We start from the raw sequence: 12,224 nt of genomic DNA on the forward strand, positions 1-12,224 counted from the left end.
TGGTAACCACCCCGTCTTCAAGTGTTTTAAGCGGGCACGAGGAAGCACGACGAAGCCAGGGGATGGTTCTGCTAAAGGGGGTGAGTCCAGTGAACCTCGACGCTATGACGCCTTGGCTAAAGAGGTACCCCGACAATGAGAGGGCACAGCTATTATTGAACGGTTTTGTGGACAGATTTAGGATTCCGTTCTCCGCGGGGGTGGGTGTTTTGATGGCTAATAATCTGCGTTCGGTGCGGGATCATCCAGAAGTGGTACGAGACAAGTTGCGGAAGGAAGTTTTGTTGGGTAGAATGTTAGGCCCCTTTTCTGATGTTCCTATTTCCAATTTGCGTGTCTCCCCGCTGGGGATTGTCCCCAAGAAGGAGGCGGGTAAATTTCGGCTTATACATCATTTATCTTATCCGAAGGGTTCTTCGGTAAATGATGATATCGATGAGTCTTTGACGCGGGTTTCCTATACGTCATTTGATGAGGCGGTTCATTTGGTTAGGACGGCGGGGCAAGGGGCGCTTATGGCTAAGGTGGATGTGGAGTCTGCATTTTGCCTTTTGCCGGTGCACCCAGATTCCATGCACTTGCTGGGGTGCTCGTTTGATGGCCTTTTTTATATTGATAGGTGCCTTCCTATGGGGTGCTCTATTTCTTGTGCCTATTTCGAAGCCTTCAGCATGTTTTTGGAGTGGGTGGTCCGTGAACGAGCCGGCTCTAAAGCAGTTATTCATTATTTGGATGACTTCTTTTGTGTGGGCCCTGCGGCTCGGCCGTTGTGTGCAATATTGTTATGGGCAGTGATGGATGTTTTTGTTGACTTTGGGGTTCCGTTGGCATTTGAAACAACAGAAGGACCAACCACAACGACCTGTTTTTTGGGAATTGAAATTGATTCCCAGGCAATGGAATGTAGGTTGCCAGAGGCAAAACTTATTGATCTGCGGGCAACGGTGCAGGAAGCTCTGGTGAGAACAAAAATCACCCTGCGGCTCCTTCAATCTTTATTGGGGAAACTCAATTTAGCCTGAAAGAATTATGCCCATGGGCCGTGTTTTTTGTAGGCACTTAGCACAAGCAACTGCTGGTGTTAGATGTCCCCACCATTTTATTCGCCTTGGCAAGGAGCATAAGGCGGATTTGAGGGTTTGGGATTCCTTTTTGGTAGAATATAACGGCAGATCATTATGGATTGCAGAGGGAGTTTCGAATGTGGAGATACAATTGTGTACTGATGCTTAAGTTTCTATCGGTTTCGGGGCGTATTGTCAGGGAAAATGGTGTGTTGGTACTTGGCCACTAGAGTGGAGGGAGTGTGGTTTGACGGGTAATCTTTGTTTTCTGGAGTTGTTTCCCATTCTTGTTGCGGCGGAAATTTGGGGACCGCTTTTGTCCATTCGGTCAGTGGTTTTTCACTGTGATAACAAGGCGGTCGTGTGCGCTATTAATAGTTTGTCCGCCAATTCCCCCCCGGTGATCACAGTGCTACGCCAGTTGGTCCTGCTGTGTTTGAGATGGAACATTCTATTTAGGGCTCATCATGTTCCTGGAGTTTTCAATGACATTGCGTATGCTTTATCTCGATTGCAGTGGGATTGTTTCCGTTGGCTACCTCCAGAAGCGGAGAGGGATCCGGTTTCTTGCCCCGAGCACCTTTGGAGGGTGGTGTCGCTCGTCTGATATGTTGGGCGAAGCGTTCGCTGGCCCCTGCTACGTGGGATGCTTATACCAAGATCTGGGTGAGATGGTTCCAGCTGGAGGATTCGTGGTGTAGTCAAGGGAGTCCTTTTAGTGCCTTAGAGGGGATGTTTTGTTTTTTGTTATCTCTTATGGAGAGTGGATCTTCAACTTCCTCTGTTGTTAAGTCGGTAGCGGCACTTTCCTTTCTCTTTAAGTTAATTGGTTGTACGGATGTTACTAAGCATTTTTTGATACGGCGGGCTCTGCAGGGTTTTCAAAAAGGGCATGTCGGGCAGGATAAGCGTGGGCCGGTGTCTTTTGCAATGTTGGAGGGACAATTTCTCAGTTGCACAGGATATCCCATTCAGATTATGAGAGGTTGTTGTTTCAATTGGCTTTCTCTTGGGCTTTCTATGGGGCTTTTAGGGTTGGCGAATTGGTTAGTCCCTCAAAACGGGTGCAGGCCGGTATTCAAGTAACCAATGTGTTTTTTTCAGGATAGTGTGTTGAGAATAATGTTGTATCATTCAAAAACTGACAGGAATGGAAAAGGTTTTGAGATTTGTTTGACTAAAATTCATGAGGGGGAATCGTGCCCAGTGGGGTGTTTTCTGCGTTTCATGGCTGTGTGTCCTCAGGGATTTTCTTCTTTGCTGGTACATGCGGATGGTTCAGCGTTGTCCAGATATCAATTTATTGCTGTCTTTAAGAAATGCGTACAAGGGTTGGGCCTTTCACATCTGGATTACAGCTCTCATTCTTTTAGGATTGGAGCTGCTACTGAGGTTTCTCGTTTTGGGCTCGACACTGCTTCAGTTAAGAGGATTGGCCGCTGGGAGTGCAGCCGCTTTCGTTCCTATGTTAGGCTGCATTTGCTGGAATGTTGATTTCTTTATCTTGGGTTTATTTTGGGGGGGGATGTCATTCTTGTTCTGTGTGACTAATTTTCTGTTGCTTTCAGGGTCTGCAAAATGTGTGGTATGGCTTCTTGGCCATTCCTATATTTACTGGGCTGAAGGGCGTGCCCGTGTGCGTCCAAATGGTAGATATTTGTGTATAGATCCCGTTGAGGTGGAGGTACACTGGTTCGGAGTTCGTGGCCTGACCTGGGATCAGGTAAGGCCTTTGTTTCAGGATGCTGTTAGGTCCTGGGGTCTACCTGATATCTTGATAATTCATGCAGGGGGCAATGACATCGGGAGTTATCCCATGCGGAACAACATTAAGAGGGACTTCTTATGTTTTGTAGACACCCATCCTGGGCTTTTGATTATCTGGTCCGAAATTGTACAGCGGTTAAAATGGCGCAATGCGCAGTCAGTGTCGGCTCTGATTGGGACCAGAGTTAAGATTAATAAGACAGTGGGCAAGTTTGTTCGCCTAAATGGTGGGTTGGTAGTTCATCACCGACTATTGGAGGATCGGGGTGCGTACATTGGAAAGGATGGGGTTCACTTAACGGATGTGGGCCTGGATGTTTTTAATTTTGGCCTCCAAGAAGGCCTGGAGTTGGGTTTCCAAGTGTGGCGGCGCATGAAAATTTAAGGAGTCAAGTTTTTATGCTGTAGCGGGTCCTTGGCAATGCTATTTATGTTTTTATATATTGCTGTCTTTGACACAATATATTGGTTTTATTTTAAAGTTATGGATTTGGGCTTCTCTAAGGGGCGGACCCTGGGAAGCGTGGTGCTTTAGCATACCCGTGGTGACGCCACTGTAGCTTATATGGTCACGGCTAGTGGTTTAAGGGTATTGCTTTATTTATGTTTTGGAGGTTGTCAAGGACTTAGCCACATAATGTTAATATGTTAATTATGTTTATGATATGTTTATACTTGTTTTTTATATATTCTCAGGTTCTGTAAAATAAATCATCTAATAAAGCTGTGACAAGCACCTTCCAATTTTAATTGTGTCGTTGTATATTTATTAGATAGGAGGGTGTTTGTGTGGCCCCTTGTCGCCCTTGTACTGTCATGTGGTGACAGAGCCTCTTTAAGGGTTCACGGTTATGGCTCATTTTTTTTGTCAGCGCTTCCCTGAAAAGGGCGCTGTACTCTTTGCATGCTTAGATAATGTAGCATATTTAGTGCACACAAGCTGCATGGAGGTGCAGCTTGGTGGTGCTATGATGAGAAATTCAGGCGTCATTTGTCATTATGTCCGGAGATTGGCTGGGCATCCAAGGCAATCAGTGTTTGGAATCAGCTCATCCTGTATCAGCGACATCCTCAATCCTCTCTAGAAGGAGTAATTTCCTCTAGATCGTATCCTTGGGCATTGGCTAGAGTGCCCAAACAGGAGTCTTCATGCAGATGATTGATGTGATAGAGACAGTGTTGAATATAACAGGTGGAAGTTGCCTGGGGCCTCCCTACGATTGAGTTGCTGAGGCGGTGGGTGGAAGTTGCCTGGACCTCCCCATAAAAGCGATAAGGGATGTTGAAGGGTAAGAAAGAGGAAAAGCCCCGATTTGAAGTGGATGTTAGTACTGTATCAGTGAGGAGCCCAAGCTCCGTCCAAAGGTAGGCAAGCTGGTGAGCCACCATTGCCTGCATTGCCTGAAATTGTGGCCATTTTGTACAGATTTTAGCCTACTAAAAGGATTTGCATAAAATATGGTATTCTTTTCATCATTTCATGACTAACAATGGGCGCACTTAACTGATACCCGCTCTTAAACTTTTTGGCATAGTTGGCAGGATAGTCACAGCCCAGGAAAGATGGCATGCCGTATGGAGTGCCCAAGGAGTGAGCAGAGGGCACGACAGGAAGGTTTACATGATGAATTTCACAGAGAGTATAGTCGGAGTTCCATTGGAGGGTAAGCTAGTGCCGGAGTTGCAGTCATGAGTACGCTCTTGCCAAGTGCACCTTTGGCTGCATTTCAGTAACTGTAATGAGCCACAAGGAAGCTTTCAAGAGGCGGGTAGAGAGGAGTCTCCCAGCAAGAGAAAGACAAGAGGCTGTGCATGAGACTGAGACAAAGAAGGGAGTCCTGGGACCTTGAGTATGAGACTGCAATTGTTAAGTATGTGCCTCGCCTGTGAGAGACTGTAACCACTAAGCTTTGAACCTGAGGCCCAAGTAATTTTGAAGAGGGCCTGAACCGAGTCTAACAGGGCCTTCAGAGACTGTCGGAAGAAGGCCCAATTTGTGTGAAAGGAATCTGTGTTTTTGTTTCAGTTATTTTAGTTGCTTATTTTTCCTGGTGCCGGGAATGGCACCGAATAAGGCAAGGGGGCAATGAAAGGTATGGAAGGGAGTCTCCCCTATTCACGAGAAGAGTCATATGGAGTAATGTAGAGATAGATTTTGCTGTCTCTTTCAATTCTTTTGTGTTATGCATGTTTAACACTGTATTTCCTTTATAGGTCCAGGACTAGAGGAGATGAGCGGTCACTATATGCATATATACTTCCATTGCGATGCTGCCACCTAGTGGCCAGGAAGCATTTTTATGTGTTGTTTTAGTCACAGGATTACATGTTCTGAGCTGTGCAGATGCTCACGTCAGCAAAGCTCGCTGCTATGTAACACTGTTCAGACAATGGTGGCTGACCCTGTTTATTGCAGGCACCGGGAATACCGGCTCGGGCACTGTCTTTAACATTTACTTTAGTGTGCAAAAACAGTGTAGTATGGGCAAGTAATCAGTGTCGGAACATTGAATAACTCACAAAAGGCTGTTTTTAAATTTGATAAAAGGCGACTGTTCCCACTTAATGGGTTCAGGTGCAAGGGCTGCGACCCATAAATCAGCAACTATTGTGCCAACAGGGCTGAGTAGGCCCTGAAGCCAGAGAAGGGCCCATTGCTGTGGCGGTGGAGTGCAGGAACCTCCCCACAGATGATTGCTGTGAAAGAGGCAGCATGGGATGTAACAAGTGGAAGTTGCGTGAAGCCTCCCTGTTATTTAGTTGCTGAGACGATGGGTTACCCCTGTATCAGGGAAGAGTCCGAGCTCTGTCCCAAGGAAAGAACAGTTTTTTGTATTTCCTTTTGGTCGTTTTGCAAACATTACCGGCCTACTAAAAGAAACCTGCATCAAACCTGGGTTTCTTGTCATCATACTGCCAGTAACAATGCAAGGTCAAATACATTAGAAAAATGGACAAAAGTAGATGGTCCAGCGCAGTCAAGTTTAAAACAGAGCATAGTTCCAAAGTGCCTACGCGTTTCAGACGTATACCACATCCTTCCTAAAAGCTATCCAGCACAGTGGAGCTGTCCAGCAAAAGTGGTGCTGAAACAGAGAGCCGGTGATAGAACATCACTGCTCTAATAGTAAGTTGTTTACTTACAGCATTGTTTGATAGATAGTTATCAATGATAGGATGAGGGATAACAATGATCCAATTTTATCCTTGAGTAGTGGATAGAGTATTAATGCTTATTTTTGTTCATTAGGCTCTCAGATATGAACCTCTGCAATACTCAAATCGAGATATTAAAACATAAATAGACACTAAAAAATACATCATTTAAACAGTTAAAGACAATACATGAACTAGAAAAAAGGGAATTATATACTGGTCTTTAAGGGTAATTGGTGTTGAAAAAAATCTTTGTATACTAAACCGCCATTTGATTAATAAGGAATGTGATGGGCGAGGGACCCCTTGGTACGGACAGTTAGGTGTCATCTGTAAAGGCCGTGAACATTGACAGGTAATATTAATTATTAGATCATATTCAATTCTGCCGATAATTTCATAGATTCTTTTACTAATAATTGAACATTAATTCTGGTCCTGAAAGGGTTAATCTAAGACTGAATAGTTATTAAAAATTATATTAAAAATAAAAAGGGAGTCCTGACTACAAAACAGAGGGTAAAGAACAGAGATGTTTCTCACCTCTGTACCTGAGATATGGTTGTGTTATACTAGATATTGTCTATAGAAGATATACATGTTAAAAACACATATATTCTGATGTATCAGGAAGATACTATCACACCTCTGCGGGTCTAGAACTCATATCTAGCCTGAGTGTTATCAGTAATTAATATAAATATTAATTACCTGTCTTGTGATTCCTTTCTTGCTGCTGACAGGATTATATGTCACGTTCCTTCTTCTCACTAGGATCAGTCATCTGTAAAGAATCAAAGGTGTGATAATATGTTCCTGATACATGTTATAGACACTTATATGTATAACACACTAGGGCCATAATTATTTATCTCAGGTATAATGTACAAATAGAAAATAATAAAAGCCCCTCCTCCTCCGCTTTTATTCATTCTCAATATTTTCAATGTTTTTTTTGAACGGAAGCAAAAGTGCAGACTGCAGAACTTTTGTTTCCGTTCAGAAAAACAGAAACCTATTGAACGGGGACAAACGGAAAGCAACTGATACAAAAGAATTACCATTGAAATCATTGGTAATTCTAATGGAGCCGTTGCATTCCGTTTAATGTATCGATCTTCTCTTACTCTGACGGAAGAGAGGTAAACTCATAGTAACGCCATTGTGAAAAAAGCCTTAGCCGTGGAGCGTTTTTTAAAATTCATATATATACACGAATTGTACTGGGTGGATTGCTGAGATAGACTAGATGTTCTAACCTTATCTGGCTTCATGTATCATAAATGCCTAGAAGTACAAGGGCTGTTGTTGCCCAAAGTAGCCATTCCGTATCCACATTTTGCTTTTTCCGATTTAGAAAATTAAAGTTGAACTTTGGTTGCTTGGGCCGCATAGAATCTTGTCCCTTTTCCCCATGTCCTGCAAGCTTATTGTCTGTTCTTCCTCTGATGACAACTGCCTAACTATACTAGAGGCTGGTAGACAAAGCACCAATTTCTAACCAATTATGATTTCACACCTGTATGACATCATAAGAAACAATTAGCAAAGGAAGCTGGGACTGATCTGTGTTATGATTACATACAGCATGTTGGTACATGAACTACAAGTTAATATTATAACCCCCTAGATTGTGATTTACAATAGAATAAAATGTTTTACTTGAAGCAGAACTCCCTGAAAAATGTCTCCCAATGGTGAATTTGCTCTCCTGTGAGCCGGCATTTCAGCGTTATTAGAGGAATGTTGGGCCTTAAAACAATAAATCTAAATCCTGTTTTTATTTTTCTAGCAATGGTCAGAAAAAAAGATATCTGATTGGTGGCTATGGCGCCCAGGGTTCCTATGATAACACTGTATTGCCAGAGCAACAGGTAGTGTTGTCACAGGTACACAGGCAAAGGATCACATCTCAGGTGAGACTAGTAACCTAGGTCACTCATAACAGCGAAATAAATATATATATATATATGAATATATATATATACCATGCGCAGTGGAGCCGGATTGATACTGGCTGTGAATGACAAGTGTTATACGTCTTACAACAATACCTGCGTTCTGATTGGTTAAGTGGTCGTGCAGTCTCTGAATCTCACCCAGCTGGTGAATATTGCGATTTAAGGAATGTTATATTTTCTTGCATGAGAAATGTATGTTTTATGTTGTTTTTAACATCAACGTATTGTTTTCACTATTTGTATCGATTGATGTCGCTTCGATACTCTTTCTTTGCTGTATCACGTTATTTTGAGATGTATATATCAACCTCATTATTCTAATGAGATTGATGACACTGATTGTATACACACTATATAAATCACTGAACTTGTATGTATCACTATGCTTGAGAAAGGTCCCAAGGTGGGACGGAAACGTTGCATTGCCATGTTGGCTCAATAAATTTCACCTTTTTTTCACCTTGATCATTGGAGTGCTGCTGAATTTTCTTTTTGTATATATATATATATATATATATATATATATATATATATATATATATATATATATATATATATACATTTAACATAAAAAAATGTAAATATATTACACAGCCTTTTCCTATGGAACTATAGAGTCAGCCATGGAGTGTTATTTAAAATTCACATACTGTATACGCACGCATTGTACTAGGTGGATTGCTGAAATAGACTACATGTTCTAACCTAACCTGGCTTCATGTATCATAGATGTTTAGAAGAACAAGGGTTGTTGCCCAAAGTAGCCAATCAGTATCCACATTTTGCTTTTTCCAGTTTAGGAAATGAAAGCTGAACTTTGGTTGCCTTGGGCAACATAGAATTAGTATAATAATAATAATAATAATAATAATAATAATAATAATAATAATAATTCCCTGTTCTGTCTCTTATTCCACATCTTCATGCTTCACCACAAAGGCCTCAACTGTATGAGACACAGAGCATCCAGTTCTAAGCAATTATGACATCATAAGAGAGGATGATGAAAGGATGCTGGGTAGGACACTATGTGATTACAAACAGTATATTATATTAGTACAGTATGATCATGTGGAATGATCTGCCTGTACCATAATGCTTTGATACATTTTGTCCCTTATTGTGCAAATTACAAATGAAGAATTATAGTTTTGAAGGAATTGTATGTGTGGGGCAGTTTGCTATAATCTACACTTTTAAGTAAAATGCAGACATTCATCATGTACTACTTTCATACGTTGGTCCTACCCTAGTCATGCTCTTGAACTAGCCACCTAGGTATATACACACACACATGCACCTGCCCACACTGCCAAACGTACCAATACCTGGTGTAATAACCACAGTATCACTGTGCTTGATTGGCCAGCAAACTCGCCTGACCTAAACCCCATAGAGAATCTATTAGGTATTGTCAAGCGGAAGATGAGACACCAGACCCAACAATACAGACGAGCTGAAGGCCGCTATCACAGCAACCTGGGCTTCCATAACACCTCAGCAGTGCCACAGGCTGATCACCTCCATGCCACGCCGCATTGATAACACCTCAGCAGTGCCACAGGCTGATCGCCCCCATGCCACACCGCATTGATGCAGTAATTCATGCAAAAGGAGCCCGACCAAGTATTGAGGGCATATACTGTACATACTTTTCATAGGCCAATATTTCGGTATTAAAAATCATTCTTAAAATTTGGCTTATATAATATTATAATTTTCTAAGACACTAAATTTTGGGTTTTCAGTAACTTGTTAGCCATAAGATAATCATCAACATTAAAAGAAAAAAATGCTGGATAAAGATCCCTCTCTGTGTAATGAATCTATATAATATATGAGTTTCACTTTTTGAATTGAATTACTGAAATAAATTAACTTTTTGATGATATTCTAATTCACTGAGGAGGACTAGTATATATATATATATATATATATATATATATATATATATATATAGCAATAAATCAATCCAAGTATGAGGGAGCACTCTTTGGTTGCTAATACTTAAGGCACTTGTCGTGTGTCTGGTGAGGATTTGCACCCTATACTATACAGGATAGTGCGGCTGTTCTACCTATTTTTGTATTTATAAAATTATATATTATTCACAGAGTAAGAAAACAAAGGGAATTTAAAACCTCCTTTTCACAGGGAGAACAATGCAATTTTTCAGTGAAATATACATTAAAAAAAATGCGTTCTACAGTGCATATATAACATTGTCAAATAGTACTAAATACTACTATACAATAGTACTAAAATGACCAAATGATAAAATACTGCAATAATAGTGCTACACAACGCATTCATAATGATGCTGTATGGTTTCAAATAAAAATGCTATAAAGCACTCAAGTAACAGTGCCGAAATAGCGGTGAGATATGTGCCAAAATAATAGTCTCATACAGTGCCAACATAATGGTACTATACAGTGGTCAGTTAACAGTGCTATACACTGCCACGCACTGCCCAGATAACAGTGTTCATATAATAGTATCAGCAATAATACTACCCTTAGTGTGCACATATAAAAATGGCAGTCATAGTGCACATCGCAAATGACTTCCCGTTGTTATTTGCTCTTAGCTGGAAGACCATATTTAACTGTCAAAAGCCAACTACTATTTCATTGTTTCTAATTAACAGATTAATATATTATAATGCTAGAACCCTACCGATCTAGCATTTTTTACCTATCCAGTGAATTGGTGAAAAATGCTGGAGGCTGGAATATCCCTTTAAAAGGGTTGTCCAGGATTAGGAAACAATGGCTACTTTTTCCAAAAACAGCACAGGTTGTATGTGGTATTGCAGTTTGGCCCCATTTACTTCAATGGAGCTGAGCTGCGATACCAGACACTACCCAAGGATAGGTGTGGCGCCGTTTAGGAATAAAGCAGTTATGGGTTCTTTTTATCCTGGACTATTACTTTAAGCCTTTCAGTAGTACACAGCCATTATTTGAATTTTTGTTTTCATTTTTTGCATCGATAAAGCCATATGAGGGCTTGTTTTTTAGTGGGACGAGTTGTTGTTTTTCACTACACCATTTATTGTACCATATAATGTATTGGGAAACAGGAAAAAAATTATTTGTGGGGTGGAATAGGAAAAAAACTGTGATTCCTCAAACTTTTGAGGGGTTTCACTTTTACGGCTTTCACCGCATGGTAAAAATGGCATGTTAACTTTACGATTACAGCGATACCAAATTTATATATTTTTTTTCATGTTTTACAAGGAAAAAACTAATTGTTAAAAATAAAATGTGTGTTATGTCACCACATTCTGAGAGCCATAACTTTTTACATTTTTCTGTGAATTGAGCGGTATGAGCGCTTATTTTTTGTGGGGCAAACTGTTGTTTCTATTGGTACCATTTTGGGCTACTTAAGACGTTTTGATCACTTTTTATTTCTTTTTTTGTGGGATTTGATGTGACCAAAAACAGCGATTCTGGCGTTCACCGTGCGGGTTAAATAATGGTATATTGTAATACTTCAGACTTTTAAGGCTGCGGCGATACCAGTTTTGTTTATTTCTTACATTACTTTATAGGACAAAATGGGTAAAGGTTTTTTTTTTGTAAATGTAAATTTGTATTTTTTGACACTACTAAAATTTTTTTACATATTTCATTAGTCCCCCTAGGGGACTTGATCTACTGATCGCTGGTACAATAACCAGCAATACTAATGTTTTGCATTTTGTTTTGTCATTTTTACAGTCTCCTGTTAGGCAGGGCTTAAGAGACAGTGGCGGATCCTCTTATTGGCGGTTCAGGCACCCGCCCAGGGCCCAAAGCTTCCAAGGGGGCCCATGGCCACCCGAACCGCACATAACTTAAAAAAACTATGCAGGGCTGCTGTCGGCCCCATTCTCGCGGTCGTCGGTCCCACCTGGTGATGAAGAGATTGGGCGGGATGTGCACGGGGTGTCAATTGCAGGGGCGAGCTAGGCCGGGAAAAGGGGGCATGTGGCCTTAAGGGTGCGCGACTGCACAGTGGGCATCACTCACCCACTGTGTAAGGGTCGGCACAGCACATCAGCTGTAGAGAGCAGACTGTCAGAGATAGTGATAGGCAGGTGCTGGAGTCAATCTCCCTGACAGTCTGCTCCTCTGTGCGGCTGTGCACTGTCCCTGACTGCAACTAGGAGGTGTAGGACCTGTGGTGTCTATATAGTAAAGATAGTGTAAGTCTACATAGTGTGTGTATAGTGTTTATAGTGTGTATAATGTAAGATTATATAGTGTGTGCATAGTGTATATAG

Source organism: Rhinoderma darwinii, unplaced genomic scaffold (assembly GCF_050947455.1).
Source record: "Rhinoderma darwinii isolate aRhiDar2 unplaced genomic scaffold, aRhiDar2.hap1 Scaffold_130, whole genome shotgun sequence".
In the NCBI taxonomy this organism is placed as follows: domain Eukaryota; kingdom Metazoa; phylum Chordata; class Amphibia; order Anura; family Rhinodermatidae; genus Rhinoderma; species Rhinoderma darwinii.